Here is a 17,348-nt window from a genome sequence, read left to right as displayed (position 1 = left end):
TGGGCATCCCTTCCCTGATCCTCTCACACAGAGAACAATCTTTATACTGGCCAAAGAGCATGGTGAACGTGCTGTTTGTTTCAATTAGAAAACAAAAACAATCAGAAGAAACTTCTTCATCCTCCCACCGTCAAATCTGCCAATCTACCTTCATCTGAGCCTGTACTCCATGTTCTCTCTGTTAGGACGGATGAACTGCCCATACTTCTAAGGACAACTCTCCCATGTGTGCACTGGACTCCAAAACTTCTTGCCTACTTGAGTGTTCCATTACTGAGATTATTTCCTCTCCTTCCTGTATTATACAGTTTCCCACTTCAGCTGCTTCATTTCCATTAATCTGCAAACATACTTTACTATCTTTTATCATAAACAAAATAAAATAAAATTTATCTTGGTCTTGAATCTTTTAGTGCCACCCTATGTCTCTTGTTCTGTTTCCAGCAAAACTCTTTGAAAGAGCTGTCTACACTTCCAGTTTCCACTTCCTCTTCCCCCATTATCTCTTAAACCCACTCCATTCTGATTAAGGTTACCAATGACCACCACAATGACAAATATAATGGCCAATTCTGAGTCTTCAGTTAACTTAAACTCTCAGGAACATTTGATCCAGTCAGTCACCTTCTCTTTCTTGAGACACTTTCTTAAAACTTGGCTTCTGGGAAAATACACTCTCCTGACTTTCCACCTACATTTCTGGCTGTTTCTTCTTAGTCTTCCTTTCGTAATTCTCTTCCTCTTCTTAACCTTTCAATTTCGAATTCCCCAGAAATCAGTCCTAGATCCTCTTCCCTGTATAGTCCACACTCACTCCCTTGAGGAACTCATTTAGCATCATGAATTTAAATATATTCTATGTGATGATGATCCTCCAAATTTATATCTTGAGCTCCAATCTCTCCTGAGCTCCTTATTCTTATATCCAACTGCCTACTTTTTGTCTCTGCTTAGAGGATTAATATGCATTTCAAACTTATGTTCAAAAACAATGATTGGTTTCACCTTCCAAACTTGTTTTTACCTCATTGTTCTCTATTTCAATAAATATCACCATCATCCAGGACAGCGGTGTTGTACAAATCTGGGTTGCATTGTTCCTCTGAATTAACTGAATTTTTAATTTGCATCTTCTGTGTACTTTCCCCACTGGGATCTCATTTATTCAAAATAGGCTTAAAAATGTAAACAATTAAGCATCAGTATCTAGCTCTTGAAATTTTTAACCTAACTGGGCAGCTACTATATTAATAATATGATGAAAATGATCAACTAATATCCCTTTGTTAGAGAAATTGCTGTAAATCAGGGAATAACCTTCATACCAGTCAAAGCACACACATAATGCACCCAAAAATCTTTTAACCAGTTTTATGGCTTGAAGATTTTTTAGTAAAGGGTTTTTGATTTTTAAAAATTCAGCTTTTACCTAGTGTTTAGGGAAGTAGCAAATATTTTGTAATAACTGTGAATGGAAAGAAGTCTTTAAAAATTGTATAAATAATTAAAAAAATAAATAATGGATAGAGGACCTGAATAGACATGTCTCAAAAGAAGACATACAAATGGCCTACAGCTATATGAAAATGTGCAAAACATCACTAGTCATCAGGGAAATGCAAATCAAAAGCACAATGAAATATCACCTCACACCTGTTAGGATGGATCTTGTTAAAAAGACAAGAGATGACAAGTATTGGCAAGGATGTGGAGAAAAGGGAATGCTTGTACACTGTTGGTGGGAATGTGAATTCGTATAGTCATTATAGAAAGCAGTATGGAGGCTCCTAGAAAAATTAAAAATAGAACTGCCATATGATCCAGCAATCCCACTTCTGGATATATATCCAAAGGAAACGAATTCACTATCTTGAAGAGATATCTGCATTCCCATGTTCACTGCAGCATCATTCACAGTTGCCAAGATACGAAAACAACCTAAATGTCTGTCAGTGGATGAGCAAATAAAGAAAATGAGATAGACAGATAGATAAATAGATAGAAAGAAACAATGGGATATTTTTCAGCCTTAAGGAAAGAAGGAAATACTACCATTTGCAACAACTGGGATGAACCTGGAGAACACTATGCCAAGTGAAAAAAGCCAGACACAGAAAGACAAATACTTCATGATCTCACTAATATGGGAAATCTAAACTGGCCAAACTCATAGAAGCAGAGACTAGAATGGTGCTTGCCAGGAACTGGGAGAAGGGGAAAATGGAGATGTTTATCAAAGGATGCAAAATTTCAGTTATGCAAGATGAATAACTTCTGGAGCAGTACTATATTATACACTTGAAATTTGCTAAGAGGGTAGATCTTAGACATCTTGAAAGAAAGAGAAAGGAAGGGAGGAAGGAAGGAAGAAAATGAGGGAGGGAAAGAAAATGATAACTATGTGAAGTGACGGATGTGTTAATTAGCTTGATTGTGGTAATCATTTCACAATGTATACATATATCAAAATATCAAATTATAAATCTTAAATATATACAATTTTATTTGTCAATTATACCTTGATAAAGCTGAAAAAATCAGTTTTTACCTAGTGTTTAGAGAAATAACCATAAATCATTTTTTGATTTGACCAAAGATGGCCACATTGTTTTTGACTAAAAAGTGGTAAATATTATGTAGAAAATCTGAAAAAGATTGACCAAATAAAACCTCCTGGAACTAATAAGTGATTATAGCAAGGTTACAGGATACACTCACTTTCCTGTATACTAGCAGTAAACAAATGAAATTTGAAATTAAAAACAAAATACCATTTACATTAAGATGCCCCAAAATGGAATACTTAGGTATAAATCTAAAATAATCTGTGTAGGATCTATATGAGAAAAACTACAAAATTCTGATGACGAAACCAAAGAAGAACTAAATAAATGGGGAGAGATTCTATGTTCATGGATAGGAAGACTCAACACGTCTGTTTCTCCCAACTTGATTTAATGCAGTCCCAATCAAAATTCCCAGAAAGTTAGTTTGTGGATATCAAAACACTGATTCTGGCAAAAGACCCAGAAAGCCAACAGAAGATTGAAGAAGAACAAATTTGGGGGGCTGACTCTACCTGACTTCAAGACTTGCTATAAAGCTACAGTAATTAAGGCAGTGTGGCATTGGTGAAAGAACAGATGGACAGATCAGTGGAACAAAATAGAGCCCAGAAATAGACCCAAATAAACACAGACTACTGATCTTTGACCAAGGAGCAAAGGCAATACAATGGAGTAAAGATAGATAGTCTTTGCTAGAACAACTGGAGGTCTACATGCAAAAAATGAATCCAGACATAGACCTTACACTCTACACAAAAATTAACTCAAAATGGATCACAGGCCTAAATGTAAAAAGCCAGACTATAAAACTCCTAGAAGATAGTATAGGAGAAAACCTAGATAACCTTGGGTATGGCGATGACTTTTTAGATACAACAGTAAAGGCATGATCCATGAAAGAAATAATTGATAAGATGGACTTTATTAAAATTAAAAATGTCTGCTCTGCAACAGAAAAGAAGAAGACAGATTGGGAAAAAGTATTTTCAAAAGACATATCTTATAAAGATCTGCTGTCCAAAGTATACAAAGAACTCTTAAACCTCAACAATAAAAAACAACCCAATTAAAAAATGGGCCAAAAACCTTAACAGACACCTCACCAAAGAAGATATATGGATAGAAAATAAGCATATGAAAAGATGCTCCACATCATATGTCATCAGTGAAATAAAAATTAAAACAACGAGATACCACTACACACCTATTACAATGGCCAAAATCCAGAACACTGATGACACCAAATGTTGACAAGGATGTGAAGCAACAGGAACTCTCATTCATTGCTGGAAAAGGTACAGCCACTTTGGAAGAGAGTCTGGCTATTTCTTACAAAACTAAATATACTCTTGCCATATGATCCAGCATTTGTGCTCCTTGTAACTTATCCAGAATAGTTGAAAACTTATGTTCACAAATGAACTTGCACATGGATGTTTATCGTGACTTTATTTGTAATTGCGAAAACTTGGAAGCAACCAAGATTTTTTTTGGTAGGTGAATGAATAAATAAACTGTGGTGCATCCAGACAATGGAATATTATTTAGCACTAAGAAGAAATGATCTATCGAGCCATGAAAAGACATGGAGGAATCTTAAATGTGTGTTACTAAGTGAAAGAAATCAATCTGAAAAGGCTATATACTGTAGGATTACAACTATAGGACATTGGGAAAAAGGCAAAACTATGGATACAATGAAAAGATCAGTCGTTGCCAGGAGTTGAGGGATGGGAGGATGAATAGGCAGAGCATAGAGGATTTTTAAGGCAGTGAAAATACTTTGTATGTATTACCATAATAATGGATACATGCCATTATACATTTGTCCAAACCCATAGAATTTACACACCAAGAGTGAACCCTAAGTTAAACTATGGACTTCAGGTGATTATAATGTGTCGATATTGGTTCATCAGGTGTAACAAATGTACTGCTCTGATGAGGGATGTTGATAATGTTGGATCTTGTGGAGGAGGGGCAGGGGGTATATAGGAAATCTCTGTACCTTTCCCTCAATTTTGCTGTGAACCTAAAACTGCTCTAAAAAAACAAACAAACAAAACAAAACAGAGCTGGAGGAATTAGGCTCCCTGACTTCAGACTATACTACAAAGCCACAGTCATCAAAACAGTATGATACTGGTGCACAAAACCAGAAATATAGATCAATAGAACAGGATAGAAAGCCCAGAAATAAATCCACACACCTATGGTCAAATTAGTCTACAACAAAGGAGGCAAGACTATACGATGGAGGAAGGACAGACTCTTCAAGAAACAGTGCTGGGAAAACTGGATAGCTACATATAAAAAAAAAAAGGAATTAGAATATTCTTTAACACCATACACACAAAAAAGACTCAAAATGGATTAAAGACTTAAATGTAAGACTGGATACATTAAAACTTGTAGAGGAAAACATAGGCAGAACACTCTTCAACATAAATTGCAGCCGTATCTTTTTTGAGCTGTTTCCTAGAGTAATGGAAATAAAAAAAAGATAAACAAATGAGATATAATTAAACTCAAAAGCTTTTGCACAGCAAAGGACACCATAAACAAAATGAAAAGACAGCCCACAGAATGGGGAAAATATTCACAAGTGATGTGACCGACAAGGGATTAGTCTCCAAAATTTACAAACAGCTTATGTGGCTCAATATCAAAAAACCAAACAACCCAATCAAAAAATGGGCAGAAGACCTAAAGAGACATTTCTCCAAAGAAGACATACAGATGACCAAGAAGCACGTGAAAATATGCTCAACATTGCTAATTATTAGAGAAATGCAAATCAAAACTGCAATGAGATATCACCTCACAGCAGTCAGAATGGCCATCACCAAAAAAATCTGCAAACAATAAATGCTGGAGAGGGTACGGAGAAAAGGTATTGCCACTATGTATTCCCACTACATATTCCCACTATGCTGTTGGTGGGAGTGTAAATTGGTAGAGCCACTGTGGAGAACAGTATGGAGATTCCTTAAAAAACTAAAAGTGGAGCTATCATATGATCCAGCAATCCCACTCCTGGGCATATATTCAGAGAAAAACATGGTTCAAAAGGATACACGGACCCCAATGTTCATTGCAGTGCTGTTTACAATAGCCAAGATATGGAAGCAACCTAAATGTCCATTGACAGATGAATGGATAAAGAAGTTGTGGTACATATATATGATGGAATATTACTCAGCCATTAAAAAGAATGAAATAATGCCATTTGCAGCAACATGGATAGACCTGGAGATTATCTTACTAAGTGAAGTAAGTCAGACAAAGACAAATATTGTATGATATCGCTTATATGTGGAATCTAAAAAAAAATGATACAAATGAACTTATTTACAAAACAGAAACAGACTCACAGAGTTAGAGAACAAACTTATAGTTACCAGTGGGGGAGAGTGAGGGGAGGGATAGATTGGGAGTTTGGGATTGACATGTACACACTGCTGTATTTAAAATATTAGATAACCGACAAGGACCTACTGTATAACACAGGGAACTCTGCTCAATATTCTGTAATAACCTAAATGGGAAAATAATTTGAAAACAAATAGATACATGTATATGTTTAACTGAATCAATCACTGTGCTGTACACCTGAAACTAACACAACTTTGTTAATCAACTATATTCCAATATAAAATAAAATTAAAAATAAATAAAGTCCTAATTTTGGGACTTCCTGGCGGTCCAGTGGTTAAGACTCCACGCTTCCACTGCAGGGTGTGTGGGTTCGATCCCTGGTCAGGGAACTAAGATCTCAGATGCCATGCAGTGTGGCCAAAAATAAATAAATAAATAAATAAAGTCCTAATTTTCAAAGAAGTGTAAATATCAAAGAACTAAAAGTGCATCATTAGCTCTTTTTATATGCTGCTACTACTGTCGAAAACTTTATTTGCTTTTCAGCCAGAAATATCGCAAAGATCAAAGAGCTTTCTAAGGGATTTCTAACTAACAATAAAAATAGGTACTCTGCATAATCCAGGCTTGCAATGCTCTCTTACATAGAGGACTCCATATTCCAGGAAAGATAGAGACTTTTCAAAAGTCAATCGTGGAAAAAATTATACACATAAAATAGTGTAATAGATATATGCAAAAGTTATTAAGCAAAATTATAAAATTGATTTTGCTGTTGTTGTTTTCCACGTCATGTTCCTTTCCCATCCCATATTTCTGCCTCCTGCCTAGAGGTAGCCGCCATCCTGAATTTTGTGTTTATCATTCCCACTTTTAAAAGATAGTGTGTACTCCTAAACAATATATCGTGATGGTTAGTTTTGCTTGATTAGGGCCTTCATAAAAATGGTATCATTGTGGAGGCTTTCTTTATGCAAATAGAAATGGCATGTTTAAGTAGGGTAAACCTGACAGTACAATGAGCCATTGTGATATTGTTTACATGCCTGTGTTTCTTATTGCCTCAGTACTGTGTAATTTGGTCTTGCAACTGATTAGCCAGTTAGGAACTGGAAGGGTGATATGTAAATGTTACTGTCTAACTGACAGAATGATTTATTAGATGCGTATATTTGAGGAATTTCACCTGCTTTGTTGTTTGGGAGGCCCAGTGCCAAACTGAAACATGTGTGTCAAGGGCAGAACTGTGGCCAGCTTTTTAAGAAAATTCAGCCAAAGTTGAGTTCCATTCAAGTACAATTTGGTTTGTTTGCCAGTGGTGTCATACTGATTTAAAAATGGATTTATCTTTCCTGTAGCTTCGATCAGCAATGTTGAAACTTTCAGCACGCTTGGATAGAACCCATGGGTCCTGATGTCACCCACTCATTGACTACACTAGCTTAATTTTTGCCACTGCTCATGCTAGGACTTTCTATTCTTCCAATGTCAGCTGCCAAGTGGAGCCCCTGAACCATAAGATTTCCATAAAGATGTCTTCCCTTTTTGCTTAGAAAACTATGGGTACTATTCATTGACCCAGGTTGTTTACTTTGGTCTCAGAGATGGTTGGCATTTTGTTTTCATTAAAAATATTCTTTTGAATTCAGTATTTTGTCTCAGTGTGATTTGGATAGAAAATGCTATCAATTATTTTTATAAAGAAAGCAGAAAAAGAAGAAACTTGACAGTTGGCCATAACTTTAATCAAAAAATAAAAAAGCATTCATTTACTTTAGGAAATAACAGGACTAAATATTATAAAAATGTGTTAGTTAAAGGTTCCTAATTTTAAAATGGCTCCCTTAATATTCTGATCTTTTTAACCTTTGTTTTAAAAGGCAAGTGATATATACATACCCCCATAAAGATTTTATAAGATGCTAATGGAGAATAGAATAATATGGTCATACTTAAAGTTTATTACCTTAAATAATTAATTTAAGCTCGCTGGTATAAAAGCTTGAATTTTATTTTGTACCATTTTTGTATGCATATCTGAGAAGCTTTTATTTTTCTTATAACTCCTTTTACTGGTACTGATGTCAAACTGCTTTAAGTAGCAGACATAGGTAAAATTTATAAAAATGAGCTGTCAGGTTGATGGTTTTTATTCTTCAAGTTTCTATTTTAGTGGAATAAGGTGAGAAAATATGGCAGTGAGATGGTACATCTAGAGGCATCTGAACCCAATGCTCAAAAATCCCAGGGAGCACATTCTATCAACTAAAGTACAAGTAGCCCACGAGGGTGGTACATATCAATAATACCCAACATGTGTGAATTACTCTGTAATCACACTGTTTGCATTCTGACATCTTAGTCTAATTTCTAGGGAATTGTTGGTTGGAGGAAAGAGGAGCAAGTTGGAAGCGTTGGGGAGAGGAAGACCATGCTCAAGGGCATGAATGGAGCCTGGAACAGAGAGATCTGCAGGGGCTGGCATCTGTTGGAGGACACATGAAGGGTGGGGTCCTGAAAATGAGGGAGAAAGAATCCAGAATGGCTTGTCAGACAAGACCACCATAGAAATCATCTACTGTGACTCCTGAATTAATGTCTGAGCAAACATTTTCAGTCAGAAGAATGGCTTAAAACATCCAGGAGATGTTAAATGGAAATGTCATTATTTCAGGTCTCTGAATATTTTTTAAAGCTCATACACAGAACATACCCAGTGGGAGATTACATTAATTGTTCATCATTGCATTCATTTTAACATTCGGAACCCTGCATGTAAAACTGTCTAGATAAAATAATACTGCTTGATATTATTTTTCGTCACCATCATACATATTTACTTTCTGTTCTACTTAACAGATATCTGACTTAAAATACAAAAGTTAGTTATGAGCAGAGACAGATGTAGACATGCCAAAGTCGTCATTTATATTTTCATCAAAGCCAAAACCAAAGTAAAACAAAGAAACAAACCAAAAACTCCATACATCTGATTGCCACTTTATTTATTTATTTATTTTGTGTACTTAACATAGGTGTTGAATTTATCTTGATATTGACTTTATCCAATTATTTTTTTTGAATTTTATTTTATTTATGTTTTTATACAGCAGGTCCTTATTAGTCATCAATTTTATACACATCAGTGTATACATGTCAATCCCAATCGCCCAGTTCATCCAACCACCACCCCCACCCCCCATCCCTTTCCCCCGTTGTTGTCCATACGTTTGTTCTCTACAACTGTGTCTCAATTTCTGCCCTGCAAACCGGTTCATCTGTACCATTTTTCTAGATTCCACATATATGCGTTAATATACGATATTTGTTTTTCTCTTTCTGGCTTACTTCACTCTGTATGACAGTCTCTAGATCCATCCATGTCTCTACAAATGACCCAATTTCGTTCCTTTTTATGGCTGAGTAATATTCTATTGTATATATGTACCACATCGTCTTTATCCATTCGTCTGTCGATGGGCATCTAGGTTGCTTCCATGACCTGGCTATTGTAAATAGTGCTGCAATGAACATTGGGGTGCATGTGTCTTTTTGAATTATGGCTTTCTCAGGGTATATGCCCAGTAGTGGGATTGCTGGGTCATATGGTAATTCTATTTTTAGTTTTTTAATGAAGCTCCATACTGTTCTCCATAGTGGCTGTATCAATTTACATTCCCGCCAACAGTGCAAGAGGCTTCCCTTTTCTCCACACCCTCTCCAGCATTTGTTGTTTGTAGATTTTCTGATGATGCCCATTCTAACTGGTGTGAGGTCATACCTCATTATAGTTTTGATTTGCATTTCTCTAATAATTAGTGATGTGGAGCAGCTTTTCATGTGCTTTTTGGCCATCTGTATGTCTTCTTTGGAGAAATGTCTATTTAGGTCCTCTGCCCATTTTTGGATTGGGTTGTTTGTTTTTTTCATATTGAGCTGCATGAGCTGTTTATATATTTTGGAGATTAATCCTTTGTCCGTTGATACGTTTGCAAATATTTTCTCCCATTCTGAGGGTTGTCTTTTCGTCTTGTTTATGGTTTCCTTTGCTGTGCAATAGCTTTGAAGTTTCATTAGGTCCCATTTGTTTATTTTTGTTTTTATTTCCATTACTCTAGGAGGTGGATCAAAAAAGATCTTGCTGTGATTTATGTCAAAGAGTGTTCTTCCTATGTTTTCCTCTAAGAGTTTTACAGTGTCCGGTCTTACATTTAGGTCTCTAATCCACTTTGCGTTTATTTTTGTGTATGGTGTTAGGGAGTGTTCTAATTTTATTCTTTTACATGCAGCTGACCAGTTTTCCCAGCACCACTTATTGAAGAGACTGCCTTTTCTCCATTGATTATCCTTGCCTCCTTTGTCATAGATTAGTTGACCATAGGTGTGTGGATTTATCTTTGGGCTTTCTATCTTGTTCCATTGATCTATGTTTCTGTTTTTGTGCCAGTACCATATTGTCTTGATTACTGTAGCTTTGTAGCATAGTCTGAAGTCAGGGAGTCTGATTCCTCCAGCTCCGTTTTTTTCCCTCAAGACTGCTTTAGCTATTCGAGGTCTTTTGTGTCTCCACACAAATTTTAAGAGTTTTTGTTCTAGTTCCGTAAAAAAACGCCATTGGTAATTTATATAGGAATTGCATTGAATCTGAGATTGCTTTCGATAGTATAGTCATTTTCACAATATTGATTCTTCCAATCCAAGAACATGGTATATCTCTCCATCTGTTGGTACCATTTTTAATTTCTTTCATCAGTGTCTTATAGTTTTCTGCATACAGGTCTTTTGTCTCCCTAGGCAGGTTTATTCCTAGGTATTTTATTCATCTTGTTGCAATGGTAAATGGGAGTGTTTCCTTAATTTCTCTTTCAGATTTTTCATCATTAGTGTATAGGAATGCAAGAGATTTCTGTGTATTAATTTTGTATCCTGCAACTTTACCAAATTCATTGGTTAGCTCTAGTAGTTTTCTGGTGGCATCTTTAGGATTCTCAATGTATAGTATCATGTCATCTGTGAAGAGTGACAGTTTTACTTCTTCTTTTCCAATTTGTATTCCTTTTATTTCTTTTTCTTCTCTGATTGCTGTGGCTAGGACTTCCAAAACTATGTTGAATAATAGTGGTGAGAGTGGACATCTTGTCTTGTTCCTGATCTTAGAGGAAATGCTTTCAGTTTTTCACCATTGAGAATGATGTTTGCTGTGGCTTTGTCATATATGGCCTTTATTATGTTGAGGTAGGTTCCCTCTATGCCCACTTTCTGGAGAGTTTTTATCATAAATGGGTGTTGAATTTTGTCAAAAGCTTTTTCTGCATCTATTGAGATGATCATATGGTTTTTATTCTTCAATTTGTTAATATGGTGTATCACATTGATTGATTTGCGTATATTGAAGAATCCTTGCATCCCTGGGATAAATCCCACTTGATCATGGTGTATGATCCTTTTAATGTGTTGTTGGATTCTGTTTGCTAGTATGTTGTTGAGGATTTTTGCATATATATTCATCAGTGGTATTGGTCTGTAATTATTTTTTTTTTGTATTATCTTTGTCTGGTTTTGGTATCAGGGTGATGGTGGCCTCATAGAATGAGTTAGGGAATGTTCCTTCCTCCGCAATTTTTTGGAAGAGTTTGAGAAGGATGGGTGTTAGCTCTTCTCTAAATGTTTGATAGAATTCACCTGTGAAGCCGTCTGGTCCTGGACTTTTGTTTGTTGGAAGATTTTTAATCACAGTTTCAAGTTGATTACTTGTTATTGGTCTGTTCATATTTTCTATTTCTTCCTGGTTCATTCTTGGAAGGTTATACCTTTCTAAGAATTTGTCCATTTCTTCCAGGTTGTCCATTTTATTGGGATAGAGTTGCTTGTGGTAGTCTCTTAGGATGCTTTGTATTTCTGCGGTGTCTGTTGTAACTTCTCCTTTTTTGTTTCTAATTTTATTGACTTGAGTCCTCTCCCTCTTTTTCTTGATGAGTCTGGCTAATGCATTATCAATTTTGTTTATCTGCTCAAAGAATCAGCTTTTAGTTTTATTGATCTTTGCTATTGTTTTCTTTGTTTCTATTTCATTTATTTCTGCTCTGATCTTTATGATTTCTTTCCTTCTCCTAACTTTGGGTTTTGTTTGTTCTTCTTTCTCTAGTTCCTTTAGGTGTAAGGTTAGATTGTTTATTCGAGATTTTTCTTGTTTCTTCAGGTAGGCTTGTATACCTATAAACTTCCCTCTTAGAACTGCTTTTGCTGCATCCCATAGGTTTTGGATCGTCGTGTTTTCATTGTCATTTGTCTCTAGGTATTTTTTGATTTCCTCTTTGATCTCTTCAGTGATCTCTTGGTTATTTAGTAACGTACTGTTTAGCCTCCATGTATTTGTGTTTTTTACATTTTTTTCCCTGTAATTCATTTCTAATCTCATAGCGTTGTGGTCAGAAAAGATGCTTGATATGATTTCAATTTTCTTAAATTTACTGAGGCTTGATTTGTGACCCAGGATGTGATCTATCCTGGAGAATGTTCCATGCACACTTGAGAAGAAAGTGTAATCTGATGTTTTTGGATGGAGTGTCCTATAAATATCAATTAAATCTATCTGGGCTATTGTGTCATTTAAAGCTTCTGTTTCTTTATTTATTTTCATTTTGGATGATCTGTCCATTGGTGTAAGTGAGGTGTTAAAGTTCCCCACTATTACTGTGTTACTGTTGATTTTCTCTTTTATAGCTCTTAGCAGTTGCATTATGTATTGAGGTGCTCCTATGTTGGGTGCATATATATTTATAATTATTATATCTTCTTCTTGGATTGATCCCTTGATCATTATGTAGTGTCCTTCCTTGTCTCTTGTAACATTCTTTATTTTAAAGTCTATTTTGCTTTTCACGAAGATGGCGCCGAAGGTGAAGAAGGAAGTCCCTGCCCCTCCGAAAGCCGAAGCCAAAGCAAAAATTTGAAGGCCAAGAAAGCAGTGTTGAAAGGCGTACACAGCCACAAAAAAAAGAAGATCCGGACGTCACCCACCTTCCGACGGCCCAAAACACTGCGGCTCAGGAGGCAGCCCAAATATCCTCAGAAGAGCGCTCCTAGGAGAAACAAGCTTGACCACTATGCCATCATCAAGTTCCCCCTCACCACCGAGTCAGCCATGAAGAAAATAGAAGACAACAACACACTGGTGTTCATTGTGGATGTCAAAGCCAACAAGCACCAAGTTAAACAGGCTGTGAAGAAGCTCTATGACATTGATGTGGCTAAGGTCAACACCCTCATCAGGCCTGATGGAGAGAAGAAGGCATATGTTCGACTGGCTCCTGACTATGACGCTTTGGATGTTGCCAACAAAATTGGGATCATCTAAACTGAGTCCAGCTGACTAATTCTAAATATAAAAGTTTTCACTATAAAAAAAAAAAAATAATAATAATAAAGTCTATTTTATCTGATATGAGTATTGCTACTCCAGCTTTGTTTTGATTTCCATTTGCATGGAATATCTTTTTCCATCCCTTCTCTTTCAGTCTGTATGTGTCCCTAAGTCTGAAGTGGATCTCTTGTAGACAGCATATAGATGGGTCTTGGTTTTGTATCCATTCAGCAAGCCTGTGTCTTTTGGTTGGAGCATTTAATCCATTCACGCTTAAGGTAATTATTGATATGTATGTTCCTATGACCATTTTCTTAATTGTTTTGGGTTTGTTTTTGTAGGTCCTTTTCTTCTCTTGTGTTTCCCACTTAGGGAAGTTCCTTTAGCATTTGTTGTAGAGCTGGTTTGGTGGTGCTGAATTCTCTTAGCTTTTGCTTGTCTGTAAAGCTTTTGATTTCTCCGTCGAATCTGAATGAGATCCTTGCTGGGTAGAGTAATCTTGGTTGTAGGTTATTCCCTTTCATCACTTTAAGTATATCATGCCACACCTTTCTGGCTTGTAGAGTTTCTGCTGAGAAATCAGCTGTTACCCTTATGGGAGTTCCCTTGTATGTTATTTGTTGTTTTTCCCTTGCTGCTTTCAATAATTTTTCTTTGTCTTTAATTTTTACCAATTTGATTACTATGAGTCTCGGCATGTTTCTCCTTGGGTTTATCCTGTATGGGACTGTCTGTGCTTCCTGGACTTGGGTGACTATTTCCTTTCTCATGTTAGGGAAGTTTTCGACTGTAATCTCTTCAAATATTTTCTCGGGTCCTTTCTCTCTCTCTTCTCCTTCTGGGACGCCTATAATGCGAATGTTGTTGCATTTAATGTTGTGCCAGAGGTCTCTTAGGCTGTCTTCATTTCTTTTCACTCTTTTTTCTTTATTCTGTTCCACAGCAGTGAATTCCACCATTCTGTCTTCCAGGTCACTTATCCGTTCTTCTGCCTCAGTTATTCTGCTATTGATTCCTTCTAGTGTATTTTTCATTTCAATTATTGTACTGTTCATTTCTGTTTGTTTGTTCTTTAATTCTTCTAGGTTTTTGTTAAACATTTCTTGCATCTTCTCGATCTTTGCCTTCATTTTTTTTCCAAGGTCCTGGATCATCTTCACTGTCATTATTCTGAATTCTTTTTCTGGAAGGTTGCCTATCTCCACTTCATTTAGTTGTTTCTCTGGGGTTTTATCTTGTTCCTTCATCTGGTACATAGCCCTCTGCCTTTTCATCTTGCCTGTCTTTCTGTGAATGTGGTTTTTGTTCCACAGGCTGCAGGATTGTACTTCTTCTTGCTTCTGCTGTCTGCCCTCTGGTGGATGAGGCTGTCTAAGAGGCTTGTCGCCACTTTATTTTTTTATAATATCACAGAGTCCTGAAGATTTGTGTACACTTTAAGCACAAGTATCTAGCATTCAAATATGACTTAGGCCGTTACCAGTGAATCTGTACTTTTGGAGAGTGTTGCTGGAGTGTACATTTAAAATCAACACAGAGCGGGGCTTCCCTGGTGGTGCAGTGGTTAAGAATCTGCCTGCCAATGCAGGGGACATGGGTTCGAGCCCTGGTCTGGGAAGATCCCACATGCTGCGGAGCAACTAAGCCCGTGCGCCACAACTACTGGGCCTGTGAGCTGCAACTACTGAAGCCTGCACGCCTAGAGCTCGTGCTCCGCAACAAGAGAAGCCACCACAATGAGAAGCCCATGCACTGCAACGAAGAATAGCCCCTGCTCTCCCCAGCTAGAGAAAGCCTGCACACAGCAACAAAGACCCAACACAGCCAAAAATAAATAAATTAAATAAATAAATTGTTTTAAAGGATTCATTTCAATATAAAGATACCTACACATTGTAGAGATGTGTCATGAGTAAATAACCTATGTGGGCAATTTATTTAGATGGAGCAAAGTGATAACTTATCTATAACGTTGCCATAGACGCAAATATCTATCATCTAGATTGTGGGAACTAACTATACAAAATTCTAGTGATATTGCGAGTGAACTGAGATATTTTCAAACTAGAAGTGAAAATGTGAGTCCTTAAACATAAACTGGAAAAATTCCTCCCCTCCAAGTGCAAGCAATGAAAACATGCCAACTGGCTGTATGTGGAAACCTCATCATTTGTTTACTTACCATTTAGCCTTTGTTCCAAGTGGCTGAAAAGCAGAGGGGAAAGAGCCTTAGTGAAGACTCTGAAGGGGACAAGACAATTCAGAAGGACACAAGGAAGGGGGGAAGAATTCTGAATCAGAGGTGGAAGGGATATCTTCTGTAATACTCGTTCTCAGAACCCCTGAGTTACAAGTCTTTTCTGAAAACTTGGAAATCACTGAAGTATCCTTACACCGTGATAACTTGGAAACACTTCTAATTTAATATCTTTCATGTGTTTTGGTTCCTGTGGTTCTTTGTGTTTGGTTGGTTGTGTTTCTTCTAAAAGAGGGAAAGGAAGAACAAACACTTTCATTAAATTCATGGTCTGGTTAAACAGATGATGGACAGCATGGTTTTACAGAAAACTTCCCTCGGAAAATTTATGTGCTTGAATTATTGTTGTTTTAACTGGAGTTATATGTTTTGCATCAATGTTTCGACTTGTCAGAATGGCTGCACAAAAGCTTTCATGCTGAATTACATCTCTCAATTGACAGTTATGTAAAAAGTATTTTCAGAGTACAAGGAAGATCATATCCTATGTGGTCAGAGGTGACTCCATGGCAGCTTTCTCGTACTGTGTTTACTGGGTGAGATTATTGTAAAGTGAGCTTCAGACTCTAGAGTCAAACCTAGTCTAGGAACATTCCAGATTTACTCTACTGAAAATGGAAGGTAAAAGTTTTCTGTGAGATTTCTTACCTGCTACATAACACTTAAGAAAAATTTACTCAACTTAAGACAGTATTTCGAGAAACCTAAACCCAAGCAAAAAGGCTTGAAAGGGAAGACATCTTCTGACCCTGATGGTCATTCGTGGTGTCTATATGATAGTGCAACAAGCTAACTAGAACTCCTTGCTTTTCCTTTTCCCTGATCTAACCTCTATTTCTAGGAATACAAAACAAAAGGGCAGTTTGCAGCTCAGAGAATTCTCACTTAACAACTTCAGCTGGATGGGACCCAGAACCTGGCTCTGGTGTATAAAATTACACTTTTAACTGTACGTGAGAATATTAACACTTGCCTTTGCCAGTTTCAGACAGACACATATATGTGGTATACACGCAGGTATTTAACTTTCTGAGATATTTACTGTTAGAAATGCCTTTTAAACCCCTGGACTATAGGTGTATTAGTGTGGAATGCCATGATTCCATACACTTGACCATACCTCCTTACTGTGTCCCTTATACATTTATTTATTCACTCACTCACTTGTTTATTTTATTTTATTTGTTTATTTATTTATTTATTTTCTAAGCACAACAGATATACTGGGAAGTGTGCAGATCTTACATGAGTAGCTCAAAAAACGTTTACAAAGGGAACATATCTGTGTAACCACCACCCAGATCAAGATATCAAACACCAGCACCCCAGAAGCCACCCTTGGCCCCTCCCTGTCATCACCCCCTCAAAGGTAACCACTCTTATGGCCTCTATCACTATAGACTAGTGCTGCCTGTTCTTGATTTCTATAGAAATGGAATCATGCATTTGTGCCGGGTTTTGTGGTCCAGCTTCTTTTGCTCAGTATTGTGTCTGTGTGGTTCATCCATGTGTTTGCATGTAGCAGTGATTTCTCCTTTTTCATTGCCATGTAGGATTCTACTTTGTGTATTTTAAAATTTACTTTCCTTTCTATTGCTGATGCACTTTTGGGTTAGTTTCAGTTTTAAGCTATTAAGAATAATGCATCTATGAACATGGTGGTGTACGTGTTTGTTGCACGTGTATGTCTGCCTAGGAGTAGAATTGCTAGGTTAATATAGTCTACACTTATGTTTAGTTTAGTAGATACTGCCAAACGGTTTTCCCGAGTGGCTTTAAAATT

General features: G+C 36.7%; 1 protein-coding gene and 1 pseudogene across 3 annotated transcripts in view; both read left to right on the top strand.

Moving 5' to 3' along the window:
• AIG1 (androgen induced 1) overlaps window positions 1-17,348 on the top strand; it is a 230,535-nt gene that overhangs the window by 19,414 nt on the left and 193,773 nt on the right. The window lies entirely within an intron of this gene.
• LOC118905364 lies at window positions 12,833-13,359 on the top strand (annotated as a pseudogene).

This window comes from Balaenoptera musculus, chromosome 12 (assembly GCF_009873245.2).
Source record: "Balaenoptera musculus isolate JJ_BM4_2016_0621 chromosome 12, mBalMus1.pri.v3, whole genome shotgun sequence".
Taxonomy (NCBI): Eukaryota; Metazoa; Chordata; class Mammalia; order Artiodactyla; family Balaenopteridae; genus Balaenoptera; species Balaenoptera musculus.
The sequence above is the reverse complement of the archived record's forward strand: the minus strand, read 5'-3'. Positions and strand labels throughout refer to the sequence as shown.